The 17632-nt window shown below is 37.3% G+C and overlaps 1 protein-coding gene across 10 annotated transcripts in view; it reads right to left on the reverse strand.

Moving 5' to 3' along the window:
* The window catches only part of LOC131427551 (neuronal acetylcholine receptor subunit alpha-7), a 1487406-nt gene that overhangs the window by 128537 nt on the left and 1341237 nt on the right, over positions 1-17632 (reverse strand). The window lies entirely within an intron of this gene.

The raw sequence follows: 17632 nt of genomic DNA on the forward strand, positions 1-17632 counted from the left end.
AAATTAGAAAAACTGCCAGTACCCGATCAATAGTAAAAAAAAATTATCCGTACCCGATAGAAAATAAAATAAATTTACCCGTACCCGATTAAAAATTACCTGTACCCGTACCCGACCCGAATGAGTAGTAAAAAGTACCCGTTGTATTAAATTTAGGGTAGGTATGGTTTTTACGAAACAGTGCGACTTTTGATCCAATTCTTTAGAACTATAAGTAAGCGTTCTCATTATCTTGACACACAAAATAAACCACATCCGAATCACTTGAAAAATCACGTAAAGTGGTTCCAAATATCAAATTGAATTTTTAACGTGACGAAAATGAATGTTATTCGAACATCCGCTAAAATGAATAGAGTATCATCGGTTCGTTTACGTCAATTGACCAAACATCAAATAATGTACGTGTATTCCCGGTGTGAAAAATTCAATTTTAAAAATGGTGAACAGTGAGTCCTTGAAGTGTAAGTAGTTTGAAAATTCGTGAGAAATATTTTTTGGTTACAATTTTTTACTGCAAAGCAAAATGAATTATGATTTTGATTTAAATTAATCTGTCAAATATGCCCGTCTTGTAAGCCTCACAAACCCACACCCACGATGTTAACGGTAGCTGGTGGTTTTTACAGCCATTGAACTTCTGTGCCACCTCCGGTGAAACCCTCAACGAGTGAACACGGTGAAAGTTTGAGTATTTCGCCAGAAAAGATTTTCACCCGTACTTTTGCGATTCTACGTTGTCATGCATCACGCATTATATGAAAATTTTGAAAATCTCCAATCAATATTTAAAATAACAGTTTTCTGGTATCTAAATGTGATATGAGTACTACACTACATTTTATATACGAATCAAATAATTTTTACTGGATTGTTCATTAAACAGCTTTAAAATTGCATTCCATTAAAACCTACGTAAAAAGTAGGGTCTGGCCGCAACATCTTAGAGCTAAGGCAGTGTGTCTTATTAAATATTTTATAAAAAAATAGGGTGGAAAATATTCACATAACTTTTCACGTAACTATGATTGATCGTTTTATTTAAATAAAGAAAAGAAATGTTTTTTTTTTCTGGAAAAAGATGCCAGTTATCAGATCTTGTCCTAGGCACGAATGTCAAAACCCCTTGAATTGAATTGTTTATTTTTCGGTAGAACTGTTTTGCAATAAAAAGGCGGGTGAGTAATGTCAGAGACATAACTGGATGTCGTGAATACGAAAAAACTGACACGCTCCCATCACTTTTCCGAATATCAGTTAGTTGATTGATTGTATGAATTGTACAAGCTTTCCTCTTTTTTCACTAATAGAATTTGAAGCGATGCATCTACATTAAAGTACAGATTAGTTACATTAAAAAGCTACTATTCTACAACTATATATTCCAAACTTGAAAAAATTCCTTTTTAATTTGCTAATATAGGAGGCTAGGTACGACAAATTTTTAGTTTATTTTTATTGAAGCTATGAAGTTCGAAGATATCTCATTCTTCTTGAAATTTCAGTACGAGACAATTGCAATGACCTGGTCTGAAATGTATCGACGATCTTCGGTATGCAAGAGTGATTCTAATAATAATAATGATAGTAATAAAAATAATAATACAGATTAACCTGTATATATTACAACCCTGTTTCGCATGGCATATTTTCACACGACCCCAAACTAGTATAAAGATGTGTTCAACATTCGCTTTCGCATTGCCGTTCGTACTTGAATGTGTTAGTGACGGTACAAATCTGCCATCTTTTCGGTGCCATCGTGCTGACGGTGTCTCGTACGTTCAGAGTAGCTGCTTTAACTCAAATGACGCTATTTCTCACATCACATTTCATTTTATACCTGCTAGTGGTAGCGGTGGATGGACGTCCCCTTTTTTAGAATTCCTTTCCTATACGCAGAACGGGAAACAAAGAAACGATATAAAAGAGAGAGGTAGCAGAGCGGCAACCAGTAATACTGAATTGGCTGTCGAGCTGTTAACAGCATTTTATGGAATTTTTACGCAGAAACACGCACGCAGGAACAACAGTTTTGGGCAAGGCAGTGCTGGTCTGAAGTTCCCAGTTGGCGGCAGAATCCATCGTTTGCCTCGGAAGGGGAACTACGCCGAGCGTGTCGGTGCTGGTGCATCGATCTATCTGGCGGCAGTGATGGAGTACTTGGTTGCCGAAGTGTTGGAATTTACCGGTAACGCTTCCCGTGACAACAAGAAAACGAAAATCATCCCTCGCCATCTGCAGCTGGCCATCCGTAACGACATCCGTTGAAACCCCCGTCCTTTTCAGTACGACTACATCACTGTGATAAAGAAATATTTAGGATTGCTTTGAGTTTAGCCAGTTCTTATACGCCTGGAAAGTAGAATGCGCAAATCAAGTTGAAACATTTGTTCATCTCTTTCATTTGTTCAATGTGTTCAACTCTGTTTCGCACGGCATATTTGTATACTAGTATAAAGATGTGTTCAAAATCATCACTTTCGCTTTCGCATTGCCGTTCGTAATTGAATGTGTTAGTGACGGTGCAAATTGATTTAGCTTCCGTCTTGATGAATCTTTTGGTAGGAAATATTGAGATCTGAGATGGTTCTCGTGTGTGTCTTGTTTCGGCAATGGGCCTTGCTGGACTTTTTGGTTACCTTTCTACCGATTTTCGGTGTCCTTGTGCTGACGTGTCTCGTGCATTCATATCGGGAAACAGTGAGACGACAGGTCCTCGATGTTGCTCTCGTGTGTCTTGTTTCGGGAAGAGTTGCTCAGCAAATGGTAGGAAAAATGAACCATTCAACTTTTATATGGAAGCTCTTGTATAGATGCAGACATCTCGCGTTCTGATTGGCTGGTGCTGTCATGGGTTAAATCAAACAGGTTTTTCAATAGTGTACTATTGAAAAACTTCAATATTGTTGTAATACACGTTCAAGTTTAAAATTTACGATTCTATTGGTAGTTAGATTATATAAATCCTTCCACAGATCACTGAGCTATGAGCTTTCAAAATACGAGAAAGGCAAACGCGCCTTATGAATTATCTTCTTTGATACTCGTTTATACCAAACATTTCAGAAAAGTTTAATTTTGAACAATTTGAGAATATGTCACACAAGTGAAAGTTTTATCATAAAATTGTGATCATATATCCGATGGCATGTAGCAAGAATTATGTTGATTCATTAGATATAACAAGAGATATTCACGATCAAAAACTTATCACTCTCGCAGAGGGTAAATTTTGAAAAGGCGCCCCATAGTAAAATAAGTCGTATTCACGACAAAAAATCTCGTCTACGTGTAAAAATATTTATGTGAAACACAAATGGACGGTTAATCGATCAGAAAAAAAACAAATACGCGTACCCGAGTGAGAAGTAAATTTTTTTACACGACCCGACCCGTACCCGAGTAAGCAGTAAATGTTTTTACCCGTACCCGACCCGCACCCGATTGAAAATAAAAAATTTTACCCGTACCCGACCAAAAACCCGTTGGGTACGGGTCGGGTTTCGGGTAAAATACACGATACCCGACCATATCTAATATATATATATATATATATATATATATATATATATATATATATATATATATATATATATATATATATATATATATATATATATATATATATATATATATATATATATATATACATATATATATATATATATATATATATATATATATATATATATATATATATATATATATATATGTGTGTGTGTGTATGTGTGCAGCCCGGGCTGCTGGTTCAATGCATACGGCGATGGTTTTACAAGCCAGTTGTCATATGTTCGAGCCCCGACCTGGAAGGATTCAAAGTGTCAGTAAAATCATAGTATAGTATTACCCATGCAATGATTCTGTACACTATGAATCGGCTGTGAAGTCTGTTGAAACAGAAAGGCAGAATTCCATAAAAGGAATGTAATGCAAAGACTTTGCTTATAAATTTGGAATTATGAATCTGTGAATCAAATATTCACATAAATTACAGTTTTTTTCGATAGGATTTCCAATCGTCGTTGAAAAATATATATCAATGTACCTATTAGGTAATTTTTTCTCGTTTTAGAAGAATGCAGCTCAGAAATTACATAAATTAACACGACGTTCATTAGTAGATGGATTGCAAAACTGTTTCTCTCTAGAGAAAGCCGCCTCAGCGCCCTGTTGAACAAAACCATGAGTTTATATTGTTTAACTTTCATTTCTCATATCCTTTTTTTGTATTTTCCCAGTCGCATTTCATTTAAAAACCTGTTTTAATACATCCAGTGGGGTGATGATGCCTTCTACATACTATCATATACAGGGTGATTTTTTAAGAGCTTGAGAACTTTTTTAAACAATAAAACGCATAAAATTTGCAAAATCTCATCGGTTCTTTATTTTAAACGTTAGATTGGTACATGACATTTACTTTTTGAAGATAATTTCATTTAAATGTTGACCGCGGCTGCGTCTTAGGTGGATAATATTATGAATAGTGTGAGATAACCACAAACAACTCAAAAATTAAGTTTTCTGAAAATTTTAAAACAACGCGGAAAACTCTTTACTTTTGCTTGGGTTTTTCGCGCAAGAACGACGATTTTGAGGTAGTCAGGCACATATCTTCAACTGAACGTTATAAAAGGGGAACCGTGGTCGAAAATCGATCATTTCTTCTTGTGCGTTGGATAAAAGCAGACGTCGGGGCGAGAAGACGCATTCAACCTGGTTAAAAACCTCAAACGCTCAGGTCGTAGTTCTCATTTGCCTTCCGGTCGTCAAGGCGAGAAGACGCATTAAACCAGTTTAGCATCATTTGGCACTGCGAGCGGATGTGTCGGTTTGTAGGCAAAGCTAGTTTCAATTAAAGCAAGAACGATTGCATCAGCTGCATTGGAGAGAAAGAAAACTAGAAACGAAAACTGGACAACATTATATGAAATCAGCCGTTCTAATGGCTCTAAATGTTATCTAAAGAACTATTAAGATTACTTCTTTGCAAATCGAAGGTAGAAATCATCAGTTGAGTGGAAATCCAAAATAATTTGATTTGTTTTATGCACTTTTCGCTATGCGAAAATCGTTCGAGATAAATGTTCCGAACTGTGCTACATATCGTAGAGAATTCCACAATTTGGTCCCTCTAAAAGGCAGAAATGATGCCTGTACTGCACCTTGATAATTTCTTTCAATGAAATATACAAATCCGAAATGAGACAATCAACGTCAAAAATCGTTGAAAATTTTAGTAGTGAAAAGGAGGAATGTTTCGCAATTCACACAATCGATCAACTATCAATTCGAATCCGAATGTAAATAAATCGTGTCAGTTTTATTCGTATTCACGACATCCAGTTACGTCTCTGACATTACACTCCCGTCTTTTTTAACAAACTTTACCCTACAATTCCGGAATTAGATGTCGGATCCAGATGAAATTCAGAAATTCCGGTAAAGACTTCAACATTTTTCATTAAATCGTAAGTTTGTGAAAATCGGTCAAACCATCACTGAGAAAATTGAGTGAGACCTATTTGAAAAAATATGACCAATATTTCCTGTTCTTCCGGAATCGAAAACTGGGAACCAGGATAGCCAAAATCAGTTTGTTTGGCCGTCTACTGATAATGATTATCGAATTAAATAGTGAGGTCAGTTAAAATTTTTTTTTCGTTTTTTGTTTCGCCCCGCTAAGTGATGGAATAAAAGTTTTCACACACTTTACCCTATGATTCCAGAACCGGAAGTCGGATCTAAATTATATTCAGAAGTTTTGTATGGGACCATAAGACCATTCATATGAAACGCAGTTTGTTACAATCGGTTACGCCATATCTGAGAAAAGCGAGTAAGTAATCTGAAATTGAAATTTTTACACCTTACAATTTCGGAACCGGAAATCGGATACAGAATTCAGAAGTTTTGTGAAGGATCATTAGGCCATTCATTGGAATTTTAGTTTGTGGAAATCGATCACGCCTTCTCTGAGAAAAATTGGAACACATATTTTTCCACATTTTACCCCATAATCATCCACCCAAAACAATATTCAGGAATTTCGAGAGCTTTCAGCTGAGTCTAAGTTTGTAAGTCGGTTTAGCCATCTTCGAGAAAAGTTGGTGCATTTATTTTCAGAATTTTTTGCACATTTTAATACCCGGTACCGGAATTCGGATCCAAAAAATATTCAGGAATTTTGTATGGGACCACAAGACCTTTCATATAAATTTAAGTTTGTGAAAATCTGTTCCGCCATCTCCGAGAAAAGTTAGTGCAAAAAAACGTTACATACACTCATACGCACATACACACAGAGACATTTTGCGTACTCGACGAACTGAATCGAATGGTGTCATATAACTCGTTCCTTCGGGCCTTGGTTCAACAGTTGGTTTTCACAGTGATTGCATAACCTTAACATATGAGAAAAGCAAAACTCATGTTTCTTGATTTTTTACTATTTTTCTAAAGGCCTATTTTCTTAACCTGTCGTATACATCTCTATTTCAAACTTCTATAATATTAGGATAAGTAGTATTTGGATAAACTGTTGTGAACAAGAGTCTTTATACGAAATACACTGAAGTCTTTTTTATGCGAATTTACGTACCGCATAAAAAAACCCATAACTCTGAAAATTCGCATAAAAAAACCGCATAACTCTGAAACTTCGCATAAAAAAACCGCAGAAGGGAAACCGCATAACTCTGAAAATTCGCATAAAAACCGCATAACTCTGAAAATTCGCATAAAAAAACCGCATAACTCTGAAAATTCGCATAAAAAAAGTCGCGTAAAAAAGTCGTTGACTGACTTTATTTCAGTAGTTAGAAGTCCGAATTCGAAAATTTGTATTCATTGGAGACACAAATAATTAACGAAATCTAAGTTCTACGTTTCGTCTTCGACTCATCACTGCATCAGCAGATTATGTTGAACTGCAGATACAAACCCTCGGATCAAAAAAATCTGCTGAGTAAACATGAAGTTAATGCTTTTGCTAAACACTTGTTAACGCACAAACTTTATACCCACGCGGTACCCAAACCTCTGAATGAATAAACAAAATATTAAAATTTCCCAAAATAGCTATACATCGAATAATCAGATTATAAACGCAAAAAAATCATTTATGTACCATCTTCTGATTCTAAAATTTAAAGCGATTGCATGTGTATTTCTATTGACCTAAAGATTATATATACTGTATCGTAAAACAAAATAGCTCCATATTCACCGAAAATATCTAAAATAGTTCGATATACTTACAGAAATTATTAAATATCAGAAGTGTTCAGCACTTTGCACAAAACTGTGCAAACAGTTCTCATGTCGCATCTATTTGAGTAGATAAAACTATATATTTGTGATGGATGGCCGAAACTTCAATTAATAACGAATAATGTATAATTTTCCTGTATACCATACCGTTCTCATAACTTTCACTAAAAGAGACAACAGTTTCCTTTACATGAGATCACTCTACATTTCGCACAGTATGGACGTGACTATTTAAGCTGAGCCTCTTCACACAATTAAAATTAGTATTGAACTGACTTGTATTTTGTGCCGTAAAAATGGATTCTGTACTCATCAGCAAATGGACGTGGATTTTTATACGTGGTTCGAGAGCCAATGATTTTGGTTGGAGTTCTGCTGCTTTTTACATTCGAGGTACAGAACGACCTCAATAATCAAGGGAATCAACTTCTCCGCACATTCGAAGCTTAAACAAGCGTTTTTTAACATCGGCAAGGCGTAGGCAATACATCGAAGTTATAAAAAGTAAAAGCTGTAGTATAGGCATTACATCGAAGTTATAAAAAGCAGCATCCCTGCAAGTGAGTTCTGTCTGTGCACCGATTTCGCATCGGCATCGACAGTGGACCCTATTATGTTATCTTCGGGCAGCAACGAGCAGTACTATATCTTCATTGTTTATGTCATATCTTAATAATCAGACTACATTAGTTGATGGTTGTAACAATAGTAATTTTTTTTTCAATTTACAAATTTAATCTAACCTAGCTAACTTACTGTTTCTAGTTAATACATGCTGTAGTAAGAGGAGCCAGTTTCATTTAGTTTCCATCTGTCTATTTTACTTATGGCTTATGTAGCCCAGAGAAAGGGAGAAGAAACAACGTAAAAGAGAGTGGTGTACGATCAATTGCGATCGGACCGATAGCACTGATATTGTATTTTGCAAGATCTATTTTGTCGCTTATGCAGAACGCCGGTACGTGGGAATGCTGTTTCCTCGCCGTGTGCACTATGTTGCAATGCGGCTGGCTAGCATGGGAACTTGATGTGAACAATCTGGTTTTGCAACCGGCTCTTGGGAAAGGTAACGATTAGTCGAGTGTTTTACGTCTGTGAGAAATTTGGGATCGATGTTGGCTTTGCAGTAAAGGATGTATGAGTTCTTATTACGGATACTTATTAAGTTAATATTATTATACAACATCACCCCCATTTTAGTTGAATGATGTAACGTAGTGAAATCATTCAGATGTGATCGGACTGGCTTCCTACCGTTGTTAATGGATATTACAAAATTGGTTCGTTTTTATATGTTAACCGAATTTAACAGTTTTTCTAAGAGATGCTTGGGAAAACTTCACCTACTGTCACGGCAATGTTTTTGATATTCTGTTGTTTTTTTTGTTTTACGTGCAGTTAGGCTCGGTGGTTTATTTACCTAAATGTATGTAACAATTTCATAGATTAGTAATTTTGATTGAAATTTGTTAGGTGTATTGGATTGGGTATGATTCGATCTTATTGTTAGGGTTTTACTAATCTGTTTTTGTGTACTATAGTGGATTGATTGGTTCTAGGGTATTTGATTCTCCAATTTGGACTTAAAATTTCTTCTACAATAAAAGGTTCATCATAAATTGGATTGAGTTTTTTTCTGTTTTCTTTTCCTTAGTACACTTTTTCGCCTATTGGTGCGTAATGTGGTTTTATATAAATAGTTAAGTTTTTGTATCTGGATTTTTTACTTTCATTCAATCTTTGTTTTGCTATTGAGTTGCATTTTTCTAGTTTGTATCTGAGATCGGCATTGTAGAGATAAAAATTGTAAATGGGTGTTATTATATTTGGATAATCTTCCTGCGGTAATTTGGCCTTATTTACAAAAACTTATTCGTATAGTGTAAATTGGTGCTCTGAACGTGGTGTAGTGTTATAAGTAAATGCGTAATATGGTAACCAGTCCACTCAGTCAGATTGGTGTTCATTGACGAAGAATCGCAAATACTAGGCATCTGTGATTTCTTTCCAATGATCCAATTGTCTGTGGATGAAAGGCTGTAGCGAAGGTTTGTTTATTTTGTAAATAGTTGCATACTTTCTCAAGTACTTCATTTTTGTACTCGGTTCCTTGGTCGGATTGAAATTCCAAAAATGTTCGATATTTTAGTAGGAACTTTTCTACAAAATTTTTACTGTTGTGTTTTTATTCTATCTGTTGAGCAACTTGAACAAATCTAAATCAACTTCATTCGTGCACTTTAGTTGTATTTATGCTATTATTTCATAATTCGCTTGATGTTTGTAATGATTGATAATGAGTGTATAAATGGTTCTAATAGTTTAATTAGGCAGCCTAAAAATGTACATTGCTTCTGCTTTATAACGTGATGTCTGATAATGTGAACCGCACACTTCTGCAACTTACAATCCCGAGGGCGATGATGGAGTCGGTTTTAAGGCCAAATAAATTAAATATTTGTCACGCCAATGTTCAAAGTTTCTGTGCCCGAAGATTTAGTAAATTTGATGAGATTAAGAACATGTTAGAAATATCGAAAGTTACTGTTGCATGTTTGACGGAATCATGGTTGAATGAGAGTGTACCGAACAATGTAGTAAAGATTCCTGGTTATAAATTGTTGCAATCAGAATTGTCAGAACTTCTTTATTCGTACGAGCATATTTCCCTAGTTAGCTATCTAAATAGGGACTTCATGTGCGATGGAAGAAAACGAGACAATTTACAGGAAGTTTTCGACACCTTCTCAGTGCAGGTGATTGGAGTGGAGCCCACTTATTTCCATACTGGCGGATGTTCACAACTAGATTTGTTAGTGACTAATGAACAAGATCGGGTAACGTGTTTTCAATCAAGTGAGCGTACCGGGTCTATCTAAACACGATCTGATTTTTGCATCGCTGGATTTCAACACTCATCGACAAAATCAGAATAAGTCTTATAGAGATTACGTCAACTTTGATGCAGAGTCCTTTCGCATCGCCATAGAACAGATTCCTTGGGCACAGTTCTATGCTATGAGTGAAACGGATCATATGGTCGAGTTCTTCACTAGACAAATTAATGATGTCCATGATTCCGTTATTCCTTTACGATTTGTTCAACAACGTAAACAACATAATACGTGGTTTACTACTGAAATCCATGCAAAAATAATGGAAAGAGACATAGCATATAGAGATTGGAAATTTGCTGCGGATGATCAGAAAGATAGATTAAGGATGATCTACAAGGTACTGCGAAATCGTGTCACTCTCCTCATAAGACAAGCAAAATTGGACTACTGTAATACGCACTTCGATTTCAGAAACTCCACTAACGTTATATGGAAGTAACTTAAATCATTGGGCCTCGGAAGACGGAAGTGTGAGATCATATGTAACTTTGATCCTGACTCGTCTTTTCTAAATGCCTGCAAATCGGCTAAAGTAGAGCAAGAAAAAGCATTTAAACACGATCGACAACTTGAGACCGATAAGTATTGTATGTGGACTTACTAAAGCTTTTGAGAAACTATGAAATCGCAAATTGTTCCTCATTTAAAGCGTAATCACCTGCTCTCTGATAAGCAGGCTGGATTTCGTCAAGGTCAAAGTGTGAAAACTGCTCTGCTCAAGGTCTATGATGATATTGCTGTTACTGTTGATAAAAAAAGTCAAGTATTGCTTCTGCTGTTGGATTTTTCTAAGGCCTTCGATACTATTTCACATCTACGTTTATGCGGCAAACTTCGTTATCTCTTTGGTTTCGATCAACAGGTAGTTGCATTGATAAAATCATATTTATCCGGGAGAACGCAGTTTCTGTGTTGCCACGGTTCTACATCAGAAAGGGTATCGGTTGTTTCTGGTGTCCCGCAAGGATCTGTGCTTTGACCCATTCTTTTTTCAATGTATATCAACGATCTTCCTGACGTTTTGAAAAACTACGGTGTCCAGATGTTTGCTGATGATGTTCAATTGATATGTTCAAAACCTGGTATGACGCATGCGGAGCTTCTGGCGTTGTTAATGGAAGATATACATGCAGTGGTGCGATGGGCTAAAGATAACTCGTTATGCATTAACTTTTCTAAAACTAAGCTTGTGCCATTCGGAGTACATCGTCGAGACACCTCATTATCCGAAGTAGTTTTCGACCAAATGTTATTGAGGTCACGGACTATGCTAACAACCTTAGGCTTATTTTTCAAGCTAACCTTCATTGGGACAGAGTTGTTGCGACTCAGTGTGGTAAACTTTATGCTTGTCTTCAAACTTTGAGATCAACAACATTCGCTTTGCCTCAACACATCAAATTGAATCTGTTCAAGAGCCTCATCTTACCGCATTTCATCTTCGGCGACGTTCTTCACATAAATATGAGCGCAGCTATGATGTCTAAACTGGAAGTTGCTCCTAATGACTGTGTTCGTTATGTGTATAATTTAAATTGTCGCGCATCGGTACGTCACTTGCAGGAAAACTTAATTGGATGTCCTTTTACTCAGTTCTATCTCATGAGATCGTGCTTATTTCTGCATAAAATTATAAATGGCAAGTTATTTAATTTCCTTTTCGAGAAACTGACTTTTTCTCAAAGCAACAGAATTGGAAACTTGAGTTACGGAGGAACGTTTTTCGTGCGGAGTGGGGTTTACTGGAACTCATTGCCATCTGTATTAAAACTTATTTCATCGGAAGCGATGTTCAAGAAAGGCTGTTTAAATTATTTTAATAATTAGATATTCCCAATATTAGCATTCACAAACTAGTTTATAATTAATAATACTATCCTATGTATCTTCGGTAAGGAGAATTTAAAAGGCATAGCCTTACGTCATGTATACATTGATAAATAAGTAAATAAATAAATAAATAAATAAATAAATAAATAAATAAATAAATAATAAAAAATGTGTCAATGTGCATTAAATTCTCAGGAACATCCACCGCGGCGGTCCCGACATCGATACCGGAGGCTGTATTTCCGGCAAACACAGAAGCGAAGAACTTTGCAAACATACCACTTGAGTCCAAGGATGACCTGGATTCAACGCCATCGAGAAAAACTTTTGAAAGAATCTCGTCCGATGACGTGCAAGAGTTTGCGATGCGCTGTTTTCTCATTAACCAAGATAGTTGCCTCGTAGAAGTGGAAAGTCGGCGGAAATCGGGATGTTTTGATTTAAAAGAAAGCGACAAAAGGAAATTTTCTGCAGATGTTCAGAAGAGTCGGCATCGGGTCTCCTTGTCGCACAGATCGTTCGATTGGGAATGGTTGTGACAGACGTCCAATCGCTAAACGATCTACGAAGGTGTGATTGATACGAATGGAATGTTTGTGTGTTGTATTGTGAATCATCCGCATTTACCAATTAGGATTAGGGTCCCCTGCTCTTTATACTCTTTTTTAATGATGTAGCTTCGGTTTTTGGTACTGAATGTAAACCGATATTTGCTGACAATCTCAAACTCTATTTGGCAGTGAATTCGACCGAAGACTGCGTTCGATTGCAAACACGATTGAATACCTTCGTGGATTGGTCCAAAAACTGAGCTTTAGCTTCCACATAGCTTATAAAACTTAAAAAGCTAATTGACAACTGGGATTCATATCTAAAATATCACATGACTTTACTGATCCATAATGCTTAAAATCTCTTTATTGCTCCTGAGTTCGGCCAATTCTTGAGTTTTCATCAAGAGTTTGGAATCCGTGTCAGTTAAAGCAAAGCCTTAGTATTACATTCCTGTAGTGGAATTTGACCTTCTGTTTCAACAGACTTCGCAGCCGATTCAGAGTGCACAGAACCATTGCATGACTGGTGCTACGATTCTATTGACACTACCAATCCTTCCAGTTCGGGGCTCGAACATACGACAACTGGTTTGTAAAACCAGTGTCTTATACATGGAACTGCCAACCCGGGACAGTATCAGTTAACTTGGTGCCTAACACTGGAAGGAGTTCAGAAAAGATTCATACGATTAACTCTCAGGAATCTACCATGGCGTGACCCGCAGAACCTACCGCAATTTCAAGATCGTTGTAAGTTACTAAATCTTGGTTCATTGGAACGTCGTCGTCGTATTCAACAAGCCTTAACAGTTGCAAAAATTCTGAATGGTGGAATTGATGCACCTGAACTGCTATTCTGTTTGGATCTTCGAGTCACTAGAAGAACTCGTGATGTGTCGTTATTATCAACGATGTTTCATCGGACGAGTTATGGATATCACGAACCAGTCTCTTCAATGATACGCATTTTTTCACGAGCAGAGTGTACCTTCGAGTTTGTCGACTCATCAAAAAAATTGCATCCTCTATACGAAGACTATAACTTCTGTGATATTTATGTATACCATTTATTAGTATTTGTAAGATTAACGTATGATGTTTGTATAAATTTATTTATTAACAACGACAATTCTGTATGTATTATGTGTAAATTCTAGCTTATTGAAAAAAAGTACAGGTGTGTAATGTCAGAGACATAACTGGATGTCGTGAATACGAATAAAACTGACACTCTTTCTTTATACTTCCGAATATCAATTAGTTGATTCCCATTTTTCACTGCTAGAATTTGAACGATACACCCAAACTACAGTACAGATTAGTTACATCAAACATTCTGACACACAAATATTACAAAATAACCAGTATAGTTCTTTATGATAAAATATTAATGGTTTTGGAAAGAACCTTTTATGAGAGCGTGCGTGAAGGGCCAAATTGTATGATTTTCTAAGATATTAAACACTGATTGGATATAAACGGTTTTGAACACTGTTGCGAATTTAGAACTGAAAATTGCAAAAAAAACATAGCACTGCGACCTGAGCGTTTGAGGTTTTGTACAACGCTAAAGGTCTGCTTTCATTGCCAACTGCTCCACCTGACGATCGAAGTCCAAATGAAAGCACGACATTTTTTTTTTTTTGCATAAATATCTGTTTATTAATCTTATTTTTGTGTATTACATCAACATTTTACAGTACAAGTGTTTTGACCCTTTGGCCTTTCATCTTTGTTGTTCTTACGATTCGTTATTAATATTAGGTGTTTTAGTTACTCTTGTTTTACATACTAATGTTTAATCATAATATTTATTTTAATTATTTATAAAATGTCTACCTACTTATAACTATCCTTAACCTAATACGTACAAATTTTGAATTATTTGTATTTCAGAGATTGAGCACCTCTCTTCAAATTTCGTGCAGTATTGTTCGAATTTTTGTTCTAGTATATCCAGTGAGGCCATCTCATGTACTTCACTAGTTCTTGTCCAAGGGGGTAGATTTAGAATCATCTTTAAGATCTTACTTTGAATGCGCTGAAGCCTAAGTTTGTGTGTTCGTGCACAGCCCCGCCAAACAGGGATTGCGTATTCAATTGCGGGGTAGATGATTTGTTTATAGACAGCCATCTGATTCTTCAGGCATAGTTTAGATGTTCTACAAATCAGCGGATACAGAGACCTAATGAGTATGCTGCATTTTTGCACGATTTTGTCAACATGTGACCTGAATATCAGATGTCTGTCAAAGGTGAGTCCTAGATAGATAACTTCATCGGACCACTGAATGACCTCATCACCGAATCGTATTCTGCATTCGTCTGATGGGACAAGTTTTGGAGATCTTGAATGTCGAAACAAGATGACCTGAGTTTTTGCTGCATTGATCACAATTTTCCAGCTTGTAAAATATTCCGTTAAAGCGTCCAGACCTGTCTGTAGTTTATTTTTCAGAGCATTAATGACACGACCTTTGTAAAGAATGGCAGTATCATCAGCAAATTGTGACAGAACATCACCACCTGGAAGAGGTGGGATGTCTGATGTGAAAATGTTGTATAGAATGGGACCTAGGATACTTCCCTGGGGTACACCAGCAGGAATAGTAAATCTTTCTGAAAGTGCATTATTCAGAGAAACCTGGAATGCTCTATCTGCAAGATAATTTTTGATAATTCTAATAAGATACATGGGAAAATTATACCGATGCAGTTTAAACACCAGGCCATCGTGCCACACATTATCGAATGCCTTTTCAATATCCAATATTGCCATGGCAGTCGTTTTGGACACTGATTTGTTTTGCTGGATGACGTTGTTAACCCTTGTGAGCTGGTGGATGGTGGATCTTCCTTTCCGGAACCCAAACTGTTCTTCCAGAAATATATCCTGTTCATCTGCAAAAGCAAGAATTCGCCTTTGTATTGACTTTTCAAACAGCTTGGATAGGGCAGAGAGTAAGCTGATGGGCCGATAGCTCTTGGAAAAGGAAGGATCTTTCCCCGGTTTCAAAACTGGGATAACTTTAGCTAACTTCCACATTGAAGGGAAGTAACCAAGCTCCCAGCACCTGTTAAAAATTTTAGCTAAGAAGACAAATGAGCGAATACTCAAATGTTTCAGCTCAATGTTGAATGTGTTGTCGAAACCGGGGGCCTTCATATTTTTGGATTTTTTCACAAAAGCCATCAGCTCATTCGCAGTGACTCTACTTTCCTCAGGAACCAAGCTGTCTGATTGGTCAACCTCAGCTACGCTATCAGCAACGGCTCTTTCATATGGACTAACAATGTTAAGTCCTAAATTGTGAGAACACACAAACTGCTGGCCTAGCGCATTTGCCTTCTCTACTGGTGTGATTAAAGGTATTCCTTCAGCTGCGTCCTGGGGTGACATCAGAGGAGGAATAGGCTTCGGTTTTTTCTTAAGCACCTTCGTTAAGCACCAGAAGGGCTTTGAATGTGGGAGAATTACTCGAAGCTTTTGCTGGAAGTTCCTGTTGCGAAGCTCAGATATCCTTTCCTGGATTATCCTAGTTAAGTTGTTATAAGTAGTCTTCCTATCTAGAATGCCAGTTCGTTGATACTGCCTCCGGTAGATATTCCGAAGTCGGATGAGTTTCTTGGTGACACTGTCGATTTGAAGAGAGGAACTCGGCATGTGTTGTACTGGAACCGTCCTATCACGAGCGACTGTGATTGAATGCTGGAAGGAAGATAGGGCTGCATCGATTTCCATCGGGGAATCAAGTGGCAAATCGATATTAATAAGTTGGTCGGCGATATGTTGAAATTGGACCCAATCGGTGCGATAATAGTTCCTCCGAGGTTGAATAGGCACTGTTTCTGGTGAAGATCCCAACGTCAATATTACTGGAAAGTGGTCGGAAGAGAGCTCGTTGAAGACAACCGGAGAGCTGTCTATGGCGATGTTGCTGATGAATATATCCAAAATGGAATGAACTCCCGATCTGGAAAGTCGCGTTGGTTGATCCGGAGCGAAGATGTTGTATTGTCCAGCTTCGTAATCTTCGGCAAGTACGAATCCGTTTCGATTCTGTCTTCTGTTTCCCCACAGCTCATGCCGTGCGTTCAGGTCCCCAGCAATGATGAATTTGTTCTGTCGTCGAGTGAGCATAGCCAGATCTCGCTTCAATGATGCACACATACCATCTCGAAGATTGGTTTGTTTGGGGCAGTACGCTGCAATGATGATGATGGGTCCCATCGTCGTTGTAATCTCAATTCCGATGGCTTCTATGAGTTGCAATTTAAAGGCTGACAGAAGCCTGTGCTGAATGGATCGTTTAACGGCAATGGCAACTCCCCCTCCTCTGGTAGTTGTCCTGTCGAGCCTGTGAATCCTGTAATTGGAAATAAAAATAGAAATTTCAGGTTTAAGATGAGTTTCAGTTAAAATAGCAATATCGGCATTCTTCTCTTGAAGAAAGTCGGACAATTCAGCAGTTTTGCTCCTGAGTGAGCAAGCATTCCAATTTACTATAACCAACTCATTATATTGCATATTCGATGATGAATTTGCCTAAGGCGTTGATTTGATCTAACCGCGTTCTGCAGTTTCGTAGTTTTGTTGTCATTGTTTCAAAAATGACGATCAGTTGTTCAGCAGAGAATAAATCACCAGAGTCATCCTTTGCTTGTAGTTGATTATTGCCCCATCCAGGAGGGATTCTCGGGGAAGATTCTTTTTGGGATTCAGAGGCTGAAGTTTTTGGATTGCTGCGAGGAAGTGGCGGCAAATTCGGAATATCCCTCTTCGGTGGGAGCCGTGGGAAATTAACTTCATCCTTCTGTGGAACATTCTTGCGCGTTGATTGTTTGCGGGACGCCTGTTGTCGAATTTTTGTGAACTCAGCACGTTTGGGACACGATTTGCTAGTAGATGGATGGTCGCCATCACAGTTCACACATTTTACAGCGATGTCATCTAGTAGGCAATCGTTGGTATTGTGTGGTTCGGCACATTTCCCGCACCGACTTTTCATGTGGCAATTCCTCGCTCCATGGCCGTAGTTCAAACAGTTCGTGCACTGTGTGACATCCCGATGTACC

The sequence above is a fragment of the Malaya genurostris genome, chromosome 2, assembly GCF_030247185.1.
Source record: "Malaya genurostris strain Urasoe2022 chromosome 2, Malgen_1.1, whole genome shotgun sequence".
NCBI classification, from domain to species: Eukaryota; Metazoa; Arthropoda; class Insecta; order Diptera; family Culicidae; genus Malaya; species Malaya genurostris.